This window comes from Canis lupus, chromosome 5 (genome assembly GCF_003254725.2).
Source record: "Canis lupus dingo isolate Sandy chromosome 5, ASM325472v2, whole genome shotgun sequence".
Taxonomy (NCBI): domain Eukaryota; kingdom Metazoa; phylum Chordata; class Mammalia; order Carnivora; family Canidae; genus Canis; species Canis lupus.
In genome coordinates, this window is record NC_064247.1 from 75,141,147 (window position 1) to 75,160,092 (window position 18,946).

The 18,946-nt window shown below is 41.8% G+C and overlaps 1 pseudogene; it reads left to right on the top strand.

Moving 5' to 3' along the window:
- The first annotated feature begins 3,838 nt into the window (after positions 1-3,838).
- On the top strand, positions 3,839-9,411 carry LOC112646672 (uncharacterized; annotated as a pseudogene).
- The last annotated feature ends 9,535 nt before the right edge of the window (positions 9,412-18,946 follow it).

The following is an 18,946-nucleotide window of genomic DNA, read 5'->3' on the forward strand; positions in this document are numbered from 1 at the left end:
AGGGGCCCGATAAAAATAACAAACATTCCCATATGCACATAATCACTCTGTGACAGCTTATCTATTTTATCTATGAACATATGAAATTATACATGCTTTGCATCCTAAATCCCAAAGCAGTTCCTCAGTTTCCAGCTCTTCACTGGATAGATGCATGTTCTTATCAAGTCATTAAATCAGAACAATAATCCTCAGAATTATGTGTACATGAAAGCATTCTATAAACTATTATTGCTGTTGCTTTGAAGGAAAAATACAGAAATGTATGACAATTTTATAAAGATACTAAACAACCTAATTCCCTTTCCTAGGGAAGGATCAAGATGAGACACGACAACTTAAAGAGTTAAAAACTTTTCCACTGAATTTAAGATCAACCTATGCAGACTTAGTGATGTAAAGTAGGAGTAAAGTCTATGATATTATCATATACTCATTATAAATTGCTTCTTGGACCGTCAAACATTTCAGCTTAGCATTTATTTTTCATTTAAACACCTGAAAATATATGTATTAGTTTATATGTGTTTCTTGCTTGATACATCATCTCTTAAATAATAAATATCATTTTGTATCCTCTCCATCTTGCTGCATAAACAAATGGAGCTTTGTGGTAAGTGCATTACAGCAATTCAGATAATTTTATCTGCCATAACTCAAGGTTTAAGTTACAAATTCAAGGATTTCAACAGGAAAAAAATTTGTCTCTCTGTAAGCATGTAAGAATAAATACACAGATGATAATAACAATATTCAAACACAATTTAACTTAAAATACTACAACAAATGAACTAAAATTGTAGACCCCATCACTTACTCATTTTACTTCAGCTTTTTAATTTCATGCTTTGGAGGAAGAGAAAAACAAAAAAATACAAAATAAGATCCAGTGGACATATGTCTTGCAGAATAGAAGTATTAAAATTCCTGACCTTATTTCTCTGTTTTAAAGAAAATTTGGGTTCTACACTGAGTAGCAGAAACAGTGAGTTAAAATATTCCTTTAAACAAAATCTTTATTAGATTCTTAATATAATACTAAGATATTATAACATCTGTTAGTCAAATTGTAGGGAGTGGAAGAAGAAAGCTATACTTTAATTAAAAAGTGTTGAAGCTACCATTTTTTTCCTCTGGTTTATCAATATAAGCCAAAGCACCTATTAAAGCTTGCTTTAAGTGTACATTTAAAGCTATATGTGGACAAGCCACTGGAAATGAGGTTTGTACCTATTTAAGCCAAAGGAGCTGGTTCCAGCGTTGGAGGCCTAGGTAGTTGTAGTAAGTGGGAATATCTACAGAAAAAGTGGTGGTGGGGGGGAGATTTTCCAATATACCAAAATGGCCATTTTTAAATGATAATACCTAATGTTAGGCTTTCCTATCAGCAGTTGTTTTGCTCAGTTTAATTTAAAGGCTCTGTGTTTGACTCTAGAGTCGCTTTATGTCAATTTTAAAGTCATGCCCCACCAAAAGTTACTATCGCAATTTCCAATCATTTCCCAAGAACCTCATGTTGAGACACTATTTTTTTTTAAGATTTTATTTATTTATTCATGAGAAACACAGAGAGAGAGAGAGAAGCACAGACACAGGCAGAGGGAGAAGCAGGCTCCATGGGACTCGATCCCAGGTCTCCAGGATCACACCCTGGGCTGAAGGCAGTGCTAAACCACTGAGCCATCCCCGGGCTGCCCGAGACACTAATTTTTATACTCAAGAGGGAGTATATTTTTATATGCAGTTGTTGTTAAAGTTTCAACAACTAACCTGAAGATCCTTTAATGCATTTTTATGAATAATACAATAGCATAATGAAATTTATTCCTATTATAATAAAAACACATTTCAACCAGCTTGATAAAACCAGTTCAATAATGGCAATAGTCTGAAAACCTGTTATTGAACTGCTCCACAATGCTGAGTTTTGGAAACAAATTTATCATTAAAGAAGAGAGTGTTCTTCTTGTATCTAGCTGGTGCAAAAGAAGTCACTGGGGAGTCTCCCAGTTCAGAAAAACAAGCAAACAAATACGTTGACTCTGCTAGGTGAATTCCTCCTTGAAGTATCAAGGTAGAACTGATTATAGGAATTCATGATAAACAACCCTACTTTAGCTAAAAAGCGTACTACTTGAAAGTATATAAAACAATGTGAGGACCTTAGTACTATGAAGAAAGTTGTCAGACCTAAATGAAGTACCAGCAGTGATGGGGGTCAAGGGTTTGCTGAACCGTGCTGAAACAAATATGCCCAGTGTGGGACCCAGGAAATTTAACAAAATCCCCTACCCCTGGACAAGCAGAGCAGAACTGACTCTATTTTGTGCTGCACCCACCTTGTGCTGACCTGCTTATTACTTAGGGCACTGCCCGGCCCTAGTCAAAGACCAGGGCACACCCTAATCAGAAATCAGCTCAATGATAGGCCAGTTCAAATGGATACTTTAAGGTATAATGTAATTAATTCAGTTGGCCACCTGCGAGTGGACCAGTATGACTGTGCAACTTTCTGCATATCCCATTGGCCACTGGCCCCTATAAAGTTGCTAAGCCTCTTAGTCTCGGGGTCCAAGTCCCTGCTCCACTGTGTTGGGTATACTTGGACCCAGGCCTGAGCTTGGAGCTTGTAAATAAACCCTCGTGTGTTTGCATCCGTGTTGGCTCCTTGGTGGTTTCTCGGAATCGCGATCTTGGGCACATTTGGGGGCTCGTCCGGGATCCAAGAAACCTCCAGGACCCCATCCGGAGGGTTTCACGCGTGGTGAGTGCACTCAACTTTTTCCACCTTTTGCGCGCATATTTTCTGAGAGCTCTAAACTGTACTTTACCCATAGGAATTCCAATCTGTATTGGGTCGGCATTGGCTTAGGCGGACGTGCTGGCGGGAGATGGAGGAGATGTCCCTTGCCCCTGCCTGGAGGACGGGGTCCTCATCTGTAAGGAGGGCCGGCTGCCAGCCCTTCAGGTTACTTTCTGTTTTATCTCCGTGGCCGCACGGAACGTTTGTCTGTTACCTTGTTCTTGTTACTGTTTGCACGTTTATCTGTGTTGTTGGGTCCTTGTTAATCGTCTTTACTGTCTGTGTCTTGGTGTGGATTGGGGACATAATGGGGGAGACAGAAACCACTCCCCTATCTCTTACGCTCTCTCACTTCTCGGATGTTAGGGAAAGAGCTCATATTCTGAGCATAGACATACGGAGAAAAAGATTCCACATTTATTGTATATCAGAATGGCCAACCTTTGACGTGGGATGGCCCCAAGAAGGAACTTTTCACCTACCTATTATCTTACAAGTTAAGACCGTGATCTTCAGGGACAAACCAGACGGCCACTCTGACCAGGTGCCCTAACATGCTGATCTGGCGGGACATGATCGAGAATCCTCCTTCTTGGCTAAAACCATTTTTACCCCCCAAAGCAGGACCCACAGAGATTCTAGCCCTGCGGAAAGCCAAAAAGGAGACCGACTCTATGCCCAAAGCACCCCTTCGTCCGGTCTTCCAGGATTCCTCCCCGCAGGATCGGATTCTCCCGCCGCCCTACTGGGCATTCCCCACCCCCACACCCCCCCCCCCCCGCTTCCACCCCTCCATTGGAGGCATCGGGGGCTGCAGAAGGGGTGCCACCCCTCCCTGACGAGGGAGTCCCTGTGCGCAGGCCAGCAGCGGGGACACACAGTCAGACCCACCGGACGGCCCCACCTCCGAATGCGGGGCCGGCTGACTCCACCGCCCTTCCTCTCTGCTCCATGGGGCCCCCCGATGAGACTGACGAACAGCTAATGTTATATTGGCTGTTCTCCACCAGTGATTTATATAATTGGAAAACCCAAAATGCAAAGTTCTCTGATAATGCGAGAGATCTAATCGGGCTTTTAGATACTGTTCTCTTTACCCACCAGCCTACTTGGGATGATTGCCAACAGCTCTTGCAGGTTCTCTTCACCACCGAGGAAAGAGAACGAATTCAGGTGGAAGCCCGGAAGTCTGTCCTGGGAGAGGACAGACAGCCGACTCAAAACCCAGACCTCATAAATGCTGCCTTCCCTTTATCCCGCCCCACCTGGAACTACAACTCAGCTGAAGGTAAGGAGAGACTCCGGGTCTACCACCAGACTCTAACGGCAGGTCTCAAGGCTGCCACGCGCAAGCCTACCAATCTGGCCAAGGTCTATGATGTGAGGCAGGGTAAGGATGAGAGTCCAGCAGCCTTCTTAAAGAGAGTCATAGAGGCTTTTAGGCAGTACACCCCTATGAACCCAGAAGCCCCGGAAACAAAGGCCGCAATGGCTTTTGTTAACCAGGCCGCTCCGGATGTTAAAAAGAAATTGCAAAGAGTAAAGAGACTGGGAGAGAAGAGCTTGCAGGACTTAGTGATAGTGGCAGAACGAGTCTATAATAATAGAAAAAGTCCGGAAGAACAACAAACCAAACTAAGTGACCGGCAGACCCGAAACCTGGCCAAGATCCTGCTGGCCACAACCATGGACGACCCACAGGAAAGACGGAACACCTCAAGAAGCTGGCTTCAGGGACAGGTAAGGAGGATGGCCCTGGTCCCCGTCGGGAGCACCCTAAGCTGAACAAAAACCAATGCAAAGAGGAGGGCCATTGGGTGAAAAGCTGCCCTAACAAAAGATCTAAGGCCCCTGCCAAGATCTTAAAAATGGAGGACCTGGACAATTAGGGGAGTCAGGGTTCGGCACCCTTCCTCAAGCCCAGGGTAACTCTTACAGTGGAGGGGCAACCTGTTGAATTCCTAGTGGACACTGGGGCACACAACATTCGGTTTTATTACAACCCCAAGGGAAATTGGCAAACAAAACTTCATGGGTGCAAGGGGCCACGGGCACCAAACAATACTCACGGACTACCCGAAGAACTGTGGATCTGGGCACGGGCCGGGTATCCCACTCCTTCATGGTCATCCCTCAGTGTCGCTGTTAGGTCGGGATTTGCTCGGGGGCACAAATTTGCTTCCACCTCAAAGGGGCAAAAGTGCTAAACAAGAAGGGGCACCCGATTCAGGTGCTTGTCCTGAGTTTAGAAGACGAATATCGTCTCCACCAAATGCCCTCAGCCCAAATGACTGACATTGACCGTTGGCTGCGGGAATTTCCCCAAGCGTGGGCAGAAACTGGGGGAATCGGGCTGGCCCAGCATCGACCGGCCATATACATAAAACTAAAGCCAGGGGCAGACCCTGTCAGGGTCCGCCAATACTCCAGCCTCTAGTAGCACGAAAGGGAATCCCACCTCACATACGGCGACTACTGGATTCGGGCATCTTAAGGCCCTGCCAATCCGCATGGAACACTCCCTTGCTGCCGGTTCAGAAACCACACTCTAACAATTACAGGCCAGTCCAGGACTTGAGTGAAGTCAACCGGCGAGTAGAGGATATGCACCCTACGGTCCCAAACCCATACACCCTCCTCTCCACCTTGCCTCCAGACAAAACTTGGTATACGGTATTAGATTTAAAAGATGCTTTTTTCAGCCTGCCTTTTGCGCCCAAGAGCCAAGACCTCTTTGCCTTTAAATGGACGGACCCTGAGAAAGGCATCAATGGCCAGCTCACCTGGGCTAAACTACCACAAGGATTCAAAAATTCACCGACCATCTTCGATCTTCACACGAAGACTTGGGTGAGTTCCGTTCCGAGCACCCTCATTTGACTTTATTACAGTATGTAGATGACATCCTGTTGGCGGTGGAGGACCAGGACACATGCCTGTGAGGCACCAGGGACTTGCTCCAGACCATAGCGGCCCTAGGATACCGGGCCTCACCTAAAAAAGCCCAGATCTGCAGAACAGAGGTGAGCTACCTTGGGTACAAATTAAAAGATGGACAAAGATGGTTGACGGATGCATGGAAGGAAACCATCTTAAGAATCCCACAGCCGCAAACCGTCCGCCAGGTACGTGAATTCCTGGGGTCAGCAGAGTTCTGTCGCTTATGGATTCCGGGTTTTGCCGAGATGGCCAGACCCCTCTATGAGGCCACCAGGCACCAGCAAAATTTTAAATGGACTGAGGCCATGAACAGAGCCTTTAATAACCTTAAAAAGACCTTGCTGTCTGCCCTGGCCCTTGGGTTGCCCGATCCAGCCAAGCCCTTCTACCTGTATGTGGACGAGAAAGACGGGGTGGCAAAAGGGGTCCTTGTCCAGTACTTAGGTCCCTGGAAAAGACCCATAGCCTATCTCTCCAAAAAGCTGGACACGGTGGCTGCTGGATGGCCCCTATGCTGAAAAATTATTGCTGCGGTGGCCACTATAGTCAAGGACACAGACAAACTGGCCATGGGGCAAGAACTGCATGTTACCACCCCACATGCTATTGAAGGGGTACTCAAACAGCCTCCAATCCGCTGGATCAGCAATGCCCGTCTGACCCATTATCAGAGCCTACTGCTAAACCCTACCAGAATTTTATTTAAGCCACCAACAACCCTGAATCCGGCAACGCTACTCCCTAACCCAGACTGGGACCCCCCTCTGCACAACTGTCAAGAAATTTTGGCACAGGTACACAGAATCAGAGCTGATCTCCAGGACCAGCCACTGCCGAATGCGGACGCCACCTGGTACACGGACGGCAGCAGTTTTGTCCAAGAAGGACTCAGATATGCGGGGGAGCCGTAACCATGGAGATGGAGGCTGTCTGGGCAGAGCCACTGGCAGCCGGAATGTCGGCTCAATGGGCAGAACTGATGGCACTGGCCAAGGCGCTGACCATGAAAAACAGTAAACAAATAAACATCTACACCAACAGCAGGTATGCCTTTGCCACCGCTCACATCCACGGAGCCCTTTACAGGAAGAGAGGGCTTCTGACAGTAGAGGAAAAGACTGTTAAAAACAAAACAGAGATTCTTGAACTCCTAAAGGCCCTCTGGCTGCCCAAGGCCCTAGCCATCATCCATTGTCCGGGGCACCAAAAGGCAGACACGCCAGTAGCCAGGGGAAACCGGCTAGCCGATTTAAAAGCAAAAGAGGCAGCCCTTCTGGAGACCCAGGTCTTAGCTACCATGCTACCTGATCCGGGGGCACTGACCCTGCCTGACACCCCCAACTATACTGATGCTGACTTACACTGGATCAAATGCTTGCCTATGACCCAGTGCTTGCATGGCTGGTAGAGGGCTCAGACTCCAGCATCATCTTGCCAGAGGAACTAGGATGGCGAGTCCTATCCAAAATGCATCGGAGTACTCACATGGAAACAAGGAAGATGGAAGACCTCATACTACATGCAAAGATCACTATTAAAGACTCTCGAGCAAAGATCGAACAGATTGTGGCAAGCTGCCGTGCATGCCAATTAACAAATGCCTCCGCCCATGGATATAACCCAGACACCTGGCTCCGAGGGGACCACCCAGGAGCCTACTGGGAAGTGGACTTCACTGAGGTAAAACCTGGAAAATACGGGTATAGGTATTTGCTAGTGTTTGTAGATACTTTTTCAGGATGGACAGAGGCATTTCCCACCAAACATGAAACAGCACAGATCCTGACCAAGAAACTGCTGGAAGACATCGTACCGAGGTATAGTTTTCCCGTTAGAATTGGGTCAGACAACGGCCCAGGATTCATATCTAAGGTAACACAGGGAGTGGCACTAGTACTTGGGGCAGATTGGAAATTACATTGTGCATATAGGCCCCAGAGCTCAGGACAGGTCGAGAGGATGAACAAAACATTAAAGGAGACCTTAACTAAATTAGCCCTGGAGACTGGCAGGGACTGGGTGACTCTCCTCCCCTTTGCCCTATATAGGGTGAGGAACTCCCCATATAAGATGGGACTGGCTCCCTACAAAATCATGTTCCGTCTTCCTCCACCTGTTATCCCCAATTTAAAACCTGAGGTGCTTGCTGAATTTGATGATCACCAACTTCTTTTCTCCCTCCAAATGTTACAACGAACCCATGAGCAGGTGTGGCCTAAGCTGAGAGCCCTCTACGAGACTGGGCCACCCCCGGACCCCCATCGATATCGGCCAGGTGACTGGGTATACATGCGGAAATACCAACACCAGACACTTCAACCTCACTGGAAGGAACCCTACCTCATGATCCTGACCACTCCCACCGCTCTCAAGGTCGACAGGATTACTCCCTGGGTCCACTACACACACGTCCGGCCAGCTGACCCGCACACCGTTCTCAAGGACTTTGTTACAGAATGGAAAAGCCAACCAGACAAGGACAATCCCCTAAAGCTAAGACTGCGCCGTTCTCACTTATTTCCCACCTCCAAGAGTCCCTAGTCCAAGGTTGTCCTTCAAAGTAGAAGGAAATTAGAATTAGTCTTCTTACAACAAAGGTGTGGGGGGGGGGGTATGTGCTGCCTTAAATGTAAATGAGAGCGAGAACAGCAACAAGGATGGTGAGAATCCTGGTTTAATCATTCCCCTGGCTCACTCTGAGAGCAACCTGGACCCATAATTGGGTCCTACATAGGATCCTCTGAAAAAGGGGAGAATGTGGGACCCAGGAAATTTAACAAAATCCCCTACCCCTGGACAAGCAGAGCAGGACTATTTTGTGCTGCACCCGCCTTGTGCTGACCTGCTTATTACTTAGGGCACTGCCCGGCCCTAGTCAAAGACCAGGGCACACCCTAATCAGAAATTGGCTCAGTGATAGGCCAGTTCAAATGGATACTTTAAGGTAAAATGTAATTCAATTGGCCACCTGCGAGTGGACCAGCATGACTGTGCAACTTTCTGCGTACCCCATTGGCCACTGGCCCCTATAAAGTTGCTAAGCCTCTTAGTCTCGGGGTCCAAGTCCCTGCTCCACTGTGTTGGGTATACTTGGACCCAGACTCGAGCTTGTAAATAAACCCTCGTGTGTTTGCATCGGTGTTGGCTCCTTAGTGGTTTCTCAGATTCGCGATCTTGGGCACAACACCCAGAATATTAAAATAGGAAACCAGTTATCAATCAAGTATGATCCTCAGAAAGACAGAAGTAATGTTCTTATAAATTGTTTATTTATTCACAGTCAACTGTACTTTTGTATATCTTATCTTTTCATATTCTCCTTTTGCTTTTTCTAAAGACCCCTATTTTGGGGTATGTTTATTTTTTTGGCAATATAATTTTAATTTTATCTTTTACATCACTAATTATCAGTAGCTTCATTCTCATAGTATATTGTTACCATGCTTTTTCCAGTTTCTCAAGCTAGTTTATATTTATTATGACTTTTCACAATAATAATAATTTTCTCCAAATAAAGTGATGGCTATGTCACATAAATCATAATGCAAGCTGATCTTGTGTTGTTTGGTTATGTAGATAATTTGTGATATTTTAAATTTTTTCTCTAATTGAGGGTTTGTGCTTTTAAATTACAAAATTTTATAGTAATTGCACTGTTGGTTTCTAGTTTTATTGGCCATAATAAAAACTGTGACTTGCAAAATCTCTAAGTTTTTAGTGTTATGGTTTTTTTTTTTTTTTTTTTTAGTGTTATGGTCTTATTTGATCATTGTACATGCCTGTGAACCAAAAAATAATACTTATACTTGCTCTTTGCACATAAGCTAAAAATATTTCTTTAGGATATATATTTCTTTAAGCTTTTAATTACAGAAGTAAAATGCAAGGTAGTCTGGCTTTTTATTGAGTTGATCACTAACATTTTTTTAACAAGTTATATATTAAAACTTACTACTATAATTTTACTTGGTCCAAGTCATTCTTTGTCCTCGGTCTGGCACATTTAAGTAATACTGTCTTAATTGTCACCAACAGTTATTTTCTCTTTTGTACTTTGCATCTTAACCACCTATGGTGTCTCTGCCTGTGTCTCTGCCTCTCCTGTCTCTCTCTGCCTCTCCTCTCTCTCTCTCTCTCTATGTCTCTATGAATAAATAAATAAATAAGTAAAAAATATTTTTTAAAAAGTAATTATAAGAATGCTTTTACTCCAAGTCTGCCTCCACTTGGCTAACTACCCACATCATATATTCATATTATACTATCCTCACCCTTTTAGATGACTCAATCCTTCTGTATTATACTTGAATAATTTCTTACATAGGATAGATGGTGGCATACCAATTGCATCTTGAATTCTCAAAAAAAAAAAAAAATTTCCTAAGAGAAGAATGATCTCTTGGCTATATATGTGATCCTTAGAGTTCTGACCTTAAACCAAACGATCAATTATATGTTGGTCTTTTGCTCCCACTTGGTTGAGCATCTACCTTTAATTTCAATGCTATTTGGGAGCCATGGAGCCTAAGTCATTCTTCTACCGCTGAAAAGGTTCTGTTATTTTTTTCATTATTACCTATCCTCTATTTATTCTTTGTCCCTCTTAGTCATCGGTTAAATATCTTTCACTTCTGATTTTCATTTCTTTTTTATTTGTCTATCTTGTAAGCTACTTATGCCACTTGGTTATCTGAGACAATAATTGGGTTCTCAGTGGAAATCTATTTTTTTAGTTCTTTTACTGAATTGTGAAATCCAATTTCAGAAAGTAATTTTGTTGTTGTTGCTCCATTTCATCTATTTGAAAGTTTGATTCATTTTTTTCTGCGCTAATGCTCCATGCTATTTATCCATTGGTTTTCCCTCAAAATTAATAACCTCTTTCAACTACTGAGTGTGTTCATCCTGAGTCATACTGAATTAGTCATTTGCAACTCTGGCCATATATTAGAAGCACAGTAGAAGATTTTAAGATCTACTGATACTTGGACTACAGCCCCAGCTTTTTTACTTCATGGTCTGCACAGCACCCAAGTATAGGTATTTTTAGAAGTTCTAAAGTGCACCCAAGGACTGAGATCCACTGTCTTTCAAGAATGACACTGACCCCCTCATTTTTATGGTTGTAATTCCTACATTGTCTACATAGGCTACAAAGGTCTCCAGGCCACCAGTGGGCAGTGAACAACAAAACAGCTCTTGCCAGAGTCAGAGCAGCAAATTGCTGCCCTGTGGAAGATGACAGAGTTAAGACTCCCTAGAGCTGTTAGGACACAGATGTCCCCTCCAGACAAGGGGATATATAATTCAGCCCCTCTGGCCAGTTGCTCTCTAGGTCTGTGCAGATTTAAACAATGAGAAAGTCTGTCCAAGGGCCAAAGATCAGAGGGAGCAGACAATGGTAGCTCTTTTCTGAGATTGCTCCCATCTGCTGGCAGAGGAGAGGCTTGGGCCATCATTGTAGATAATTAAGTCCACTGCACTTGCCCTCTTTCAGAGACATCTCAGGAAATACCACCACCAGAAACACACCCTCCAGGGTCCATCTGTGATCCTGGGTAGATCCCAAGTGGAAAAGGGAGCCAGGTAAGCACATCCAGATCATTATCTTTCAGGTCCCTCTCCTTGGGCATGGCTGTGCACACCATATGCCATAGCACAATGCCTTGCACAGATGTGCAAAGTACATATTCACTAAATCTTTGATAGCAGATGAGGTCTGAGTCATCCGTGCCCTACAATCTGAATCTTGGGGAATCTTTCAACCCCAAAGTAATATAGTTAACTGTTTCAAGAATGCCTACCTACAAATCAATTTTGCTTAGAAATCAATACTGATATTTCTTTATTCTTAGTATCCCTACTTATTACAAACTACATTATTTCCATTTATATAAGGGTGATCCCCACCCTTTGTGAGACTTCAGAAAACAGAAAACATGTATTAACCATTGCTGAATTCCCAATATCCTGCATATTAAATAATATAATAAATATTATATTTATAGTATAATATAATAAATAGTAAATGGTAAGTATTTGTTGTTGAAAAACACAGTATTTTCCACTGAGCACCTCCTCAAAGAGGTACTAAAAGATTAAATCAGATAATATATGTAAAGTGTTTAAAGTAGCTTCTTGCACAAATTAAATAATAATAAATAAAATATAGCCATTGGCTCACTTGACTCAAATTCCTGCTTCTTTCAGACATAAGCATAAACATGTAATTCAATCTTCTCTCTCACTGATGATAATAACAGAATTTATAACAAATATGTATTAATCATTTTATTTTTTAACAATAGTGCCCTATACCCTCTTCCCAGCCCCTTGTCCATATATGCTGTATAAGTGCAATATTGTCATTTAAAAAGAGAAAAACACTTTGAGTTTCTATGCCAATGATTTTTACAATGGTCCCTAAATTCCCCAGACATTGAGAAAGAACAACTCTGTCAGATTAAACTATATGTACACATGCCACACATGCATTGTTCTATAGTGATTGTGCAGAATGTCAACAGCACTGAGGTTGAGTGTAATTAGGTAATTCAGAGAGCTAACTCTGATTCTAAAAGCTAATAAACTACACTGAAACTTGCTTATAGTCACATCCTCCCCAGCTAAGCAATGTGAAATTTTAAAAAATTAGAACAAAAATAAATTTCATACAATATTTTTAATGTTTTTCTGTCCATTAACATCTTGGTAGAAATCTTGAAGAGAACAAAATAGCCAACTCAATTTATTTATTTTCCAAATATCCCTCTGGCACTTTGTGATAATTATGTGAAGTACTAATGGCATTTAAATTTTATTTAGTCATTAGACTTCTTTAGAGCTTTAGTTCCAGAATCTAAAGTGCTTTATGAAGAATTTATAAGTCCCATTATCCAGAAAGTAGGAGCAAAAGAACTCATTTAATTGTGCATAACTGTGTGCTGATGTTTTGCCTATATTTATGGAAGGAGGAGGTCAGAATTCCACTGAGTTTAATGGCATCACCAGCAGCAGCATTATCATCATCATAAAGTAATAAAACCATCATTTACTGAGCCCTTACAATATGCTTAACACCATTCTAGATGTTTAACCTCACAATAACCCTATGAGGCAATGATTATTAATTACATAATACAGATAAGGAAACTGAAGCTCAGAGAGTTTTAGTAACTTGCCTAACATTGCACAGCACCTGATAACAAAGACACTGTCTACATTCAGGTCTGACTCTAACACTTGTTATACTAACACATGCTATACTATCACACACCTATGTGTATAAGACTTATTTGATATCCGTAAAGCTACTATTGATAGAGTAGGCAGCTAGGCAGGAGCTAGAGGCAAAGGTAGTGATAAATAGATGAAGATTAGAAGTCTGAGGGCCCAACATCTTGATTTTGTGGCTCTTAACATCCTGGCTTTATGGCTTCCAACATCCCAGAGCTGATAGACCAAGAGATACAAGTGCAGACCATGCACTCTCTTATTCAACCTCTGCCCTAGGGTAATCTATAGCTTCAGTATACTATATTTACTCTGTGGTTCTGACTACCCTGCTCCCTCCCCCATCCTGAAGATGACCATGACAGTTCTGGCAAGAATCTTGTAGGGCCAAAAACTCTCCCTCCCAACCAATAGGAGGAGTCCCTTAGGTAACTGGAAACCACTTCAGTCAGAGACCACCCTGGCAGTGACCCATAACCTCTGCAAACATAAAAGACATCCCTAACCCCAGTGCAGATGCCATCTCTGGGTCTGTCCGTTCCCCATCTTGAGAGTACACTGTCCTTAATAAACTGCTCTGTGCTTACTACTTTCCTTCTGGCTGTCTTTATTCAAACGCAAATCCTCACATAAATCTTCCCCAGGGAATCCAAAAACCAAGACTCTCCCACTGGTAACAACTGTAGCACCTTGGGAAAATCACAATGTGTAATAATCCATTTCTATCAAAAGCTCTATGCAAGGCTGTCTGAGCTTGTCTGGGCTTATGTGAAGAGATGCCTCCTACTAGACATACCTGGAATAACAGGAAGGGAAGTCACGAAGGGGCACCCACTGGAAAGAAATGTATGAAAAATAAGAAATCCTTTATTAAAAAATTATTTTTCACAAGTTCAACTGTCCAAAAAGTTTTGCCCATCAAGGCCATGCTGCAAAGATTAGTCAATATTCAGTTTGGGAAGGTTTGTGCTCCTAAAGAGTTCTAACCAATGCATTTTAAGGTCAATCAAAAGGTCTCATTATAGGGGCACCTGACTGGCTCAGCTGATGAGCAGTGAGTTGTGAGTTCAAGTCCCACACTGAGTGTAGAGATTAAATTTTTTTAAATCTTTAAAAATAAATGCAATTATGATTTATTCTAAAAGGCCTCATTATAAGATTGATTCAATCAGAAATTTGGTCAAGAAATCTCTTTATGGGATCCCTGGGTGGCGCAGCGGTTTAGCGCCTGCCTTTGGCCCAGGGCGTGATCCCGGAGACCCGGGATCAAATCCCACATCGGGCTCCCAGTGCATGGAGCCTGCTTCTCCCTCTGTCTGTGTCTCCGCCTCTCTCTCTCTCTCTCTCTGTGACTATAATAAATAAATAAATAAATAAATAAATAAATAAATAAATAAATAAAATCTCTTTATAAGATTAGTACAAAGATCACCTGTTTTCAAGCTTAATTCCAAGGGAGCACGTAGTATAAGACATCATATTTGGAAATAATGCATGGGTGAGGGGAAAAGGATGCAGAGATATGATCTACTGTGGGGACCACCTGGGAGCCCTGAGGAATACTGACTGGGGAACCAAGGTCGTTATGACTCATATTGTTTATAAAGCTGATTTTGCTGGGTGGAGGCTGACCTTCTGAACCAGACCAGTCAGTTGTCTTGACGTGGACTTCACTTCTACCTATGGAAGATATAAATTGTCAGCATGTAGAATGTTCCCTTGTACCCTTTCCAGGCAATGTCTCCCATCCCAGGAAGTGACAGATATTCCAATTCTTCCACCTTCTACAACTGTTGATTTATTTTGCCTGTTCTTGACCTTCACAAAATGGAATCATACAGTATGACTAGATTTAGAACTGGATTCTTGGGCTTTTCATCAGATCTGCAATGATAATTGTCCCGTGTAGCAAAAGTTTATTTTCCCACCTATGTTATATTGTCTTAAATGAATATACCACTATGTCTATATTCTCCAGCAGATGGGCATTTAGCTGCTTTCTAGAATTAAGGTATTATGAATAAAGTTGCTGTGCATAATCCTGTGCTTGTCTTTTGATAGATTCAATTCTCAATGGTAAATATCTATAAATAGGTTTGCTGATCTACAGGATAAGCATAAGTTTAGCTTTAATAGATACTTCCAACTAGTTGCATCAATTTAAATTTCTTGAGATTTGTTTTATGGCTCAGCATACATCTTGAGAGCTCCATGGCACTTGAAAGGGATGTGTATTCTAGCTACAGAATGTTGAGTTTTGTAAACAATTAGATCAAGGAAGTTGATAGCACTGTTCATATCTTCTATTCTTTATTGATTTTTATGTCTAGTTGTCTTACTTATTGAGAAAGCATGCTAATATCCCCAATTATGATTTTGCAACTATTTTCCCTTAAATTCTGACTATTTTTGCTTCATGTAATTGGAAGCTCTATTATTAAACACATATGTATTAATAATTGTTATGCCTTTTTGATAAGCTGGCATTGTTTTCATTGTAAAATGTCCTTCTTTATCAATTTTTGTCTCAAGGTCTATCTTGTCTAATATTAACATTGTCATTGTATCTTTCTCATGTTTACTGCTTTCATGGCATATCTTTTCCCCATCCTTTTGCTGTCACTTTTTATCTGTTTTTATAATTAAAGTATGTTTCTATAGATAGGATTTAATTGGATCTTGCTTTTTTTCCCCCCCTCCTGTCAGAAAACCTCCATCATTTAACTGGCATATTCATTCCATTTATATTGAATATAATTTTAGATATAGCTTGATTTTAGTTTAATATTTTGCTATTTGATTTGTCATAGCCCCATCTCTCTTTTCTCTATCCCTTCTTTTTTACCCCATTTTGAGCTAATGAAATATCCTTAGTATTTCATTTAAATTCCTTTATTGGCTTTTTAGCCATATATCTCTGCATCTTTTTCATGTTAACTTAAAGGTTACATCATGAATAATACAATTATCACTATCAATTTAATGTTAATAGTATAACACCTTACATAATATGTATTAATTTCAACACTATGAATCTATTAGCCCCAAGTCCCCACTCTCTGTGCTATTGTTAATGCATATTCTTATCTTCATATGTTATAAACTGCACAATCAGAATATGTTACCAACTGCCAATTTAGAGTTGTCATTTCTGCTTTACACAATCAAATGGTAAAAAGAGTCATTGTCTCCCCCAGGGACCACTATAGGAGCCTCCTGGCTGACTTTCCACTTCCACTCTTGCCCTCCTTTTTATGTCACCATTTACACAAGAGCCAAAGGTATTTGCTTTCAAATGAGAAATGGATGATGCTATATGTCCCAAGCTTAATTTGCTTCAAAGACTTCCCAGGATGAAATGCAGACTCCCAGAAGTGGTCTTATATTAATCTTCTAGGGCTTCTATAACGCAACACCACAGACTGAGTGGCTTAAACAACAGAAATTTATCTTCTCACAATTCTGGAGGCTAGAAATCCATGATCAAGGTGTCAGTAAATTCAATTGCTGGCAAGATCTCTCTTCCTGACTTACAGACAACTTCTTTCTTGCAATGTCTTCACGTAGTCTCTCCTCTGTGAACACAGAGAGATCTCTGGTCTCTTCTTCTTATAAGGACACTAGTCCTATCATGTGGGACCTCACCCTTTATGAGCTCATATAACCTTAATTTACCTCCTAACAGGCTCTATATCCAAATTTAGTCACATCAGGGATTAGGGCTTCAATATATGAATTTGGAGAGGGGGACACAATTCAGTCCATAAATAATAGGCCTGAAATGTTCTGTCTGGGCCTTAGGAGGGAAAGCTCTGTCTAGCTAATATGCAACCCAACACAATACACAGCACAAACATAACAGCCTGTGCCTATTAGTCAATGCAGGATGTACTGCAGGATGGACCTCACTATGTCTATGTAAGCATAACTTTCATGGACTCCTAGATCTCGCCTCTCAGAGCAGTTTGAACTCTCAAAAAATGAATATTTTGAAAAATTACAGTACAATTTAAACCTAGCAATAACCCAGACACAGCCAGTCAGATGCCTCTGGGCCTTCGCATTACATCCCTGTGCAAGCCCTGAGTACACCTGGACAGAATTCTGCATGCTCAGGAGGACCCCAGACATAGGATCCTAATGAACAAATAGGTGATTTCAGGAGACCCAAGAAGGCAGCCAGGGAAAAGGAGAGATGGTGAACTAAAAGTAAGTGAGCTAAAAAGATGACACTCAAGCACTCATTTTGCAGAGAATTCAAATAGCTACATTGGAAAAAAGCAAAGAAGTTGGTACAAAACTTGATCTAAAAATATAAAAAGCAAAAAAACTTGACCTAATTGCTAGGCACACCATTTTTCCATGACAAATTGTTTGAGTTTGAGCAACTGCAATCGATATATTTACATATGGCATTTACCCAAAAACAAGAAAATAGTTCGCTAAAATAATTTGAAAATTATTTTTTTATAAATACCTCAAAAAAGGCTATATTTCCTATCTCCTAGGCCTGTCTGAAAATGAAAAGTTGTATTCTACAGTAACATGTAACAAATCTGACTCGTGTGCATGTGGCCTTTATTCATTATTTTAACAGACCTGGACGTTTGCCTGAGTTGTCAATAATGCTTTGCCTTACTCCACGTGGCAGTTCCTCCCAAGTGCTGAAGCTGACCTACCCAAATGAGGCTGCTCGCTCAATCTTTTTTATTTATTCCATAACATCTGTATTTGTTTCCTATCACTGCTCTAACAAATTACCACAAAATTAATGGCTTACAGTTTTATAGGTCAAATGTCTGCTGAGGGTCTTATCAGGCGGCAATAAAGGCACTAGAAGGACTGTGTTCCCTTCTGGAGGCTCCAGGGAAGACCCTTTTTCTTGCTCATACAAGTGATTGGCAGAATTCAGTTCCTACAGCAGAACTGAGATCTTTGTCTCCTTCCTAGAAAATAGCTGAGGGCCATTGGCAGCCTCTGTAGGACACCCACATTCCTTGGTTCACTGTCCCCTCCCCCTTCTCAAAAGCGAGCACTCTCACACTTTGAATCTTTCCCTCTTCTTCCACGACATCCTTCAATGACCAAACCAGATTATATCGGGTCCACCTGAATAATCCAGGATAAGGTCCCTATCCATCTCTAGGTGCACACTTTTAATCACATCTTCAAAATTCCTCTTACTGTGGAAGGTAACATATTCACAGGTTCCTGGGAATAGAGTGTGGACATTTTTGAGAAGGCCCTTATTCTGCCTTCCACACCACTGCAAGGTCTTTGGGTCCACATACTGGGCATTTTGCTAGTGCAGCATTTTCAGGCTTTCTCCTCTCCTCCTCCCTATCATACAGAGAAAGTCACTGCAAAGTGCACAAGGACTATCATTTTCACTTGCACTGGGTATTTATTTAGTCTCTCAGATTTGTGGTGGACACCCAAATGTGTGACTTAGACTCTGTTCCTCAACAAAGACCAGATTTTGCCAACAATCCAGCTGCAGATTCTCCAAAAGGGTCCAAGACTATTTCTAATTTCCAATATTCATAATCAATGCCTGCAGAACACATCCTTTTTATGAACCATTAACTTTAGCATAAAATGAAAAAGGTGAGAGAACCTAGCAATAACTTGGTGTAGATTTCTTCCAGAAAAAGTGCTTCAAAAATGTATTCAATTAGGACCAAATAATGCCTGATTGAACATTAAAAAATAAAAACAGGGGAAGGAAAGATTCCTCTTTAAAGTTAAATAAATGGGATCCCTGGGTGGCACAGCGGTTTGGCGCCTGCCTTTGGCCCAGGGCGCGATCCTGGAGACCCGGGATCGAATCCCACATCGGGCTCCCGGTGCATGGAGCCTGCTTCTCCCTCTGCCTATGTCTCTGCCTCTCTCTCTCTCTGTGACTATCATAAATAAATAAAAAAATTTAAAAAAAAATAAATAAAGTTAAATAAATTTTAATTAAACAAT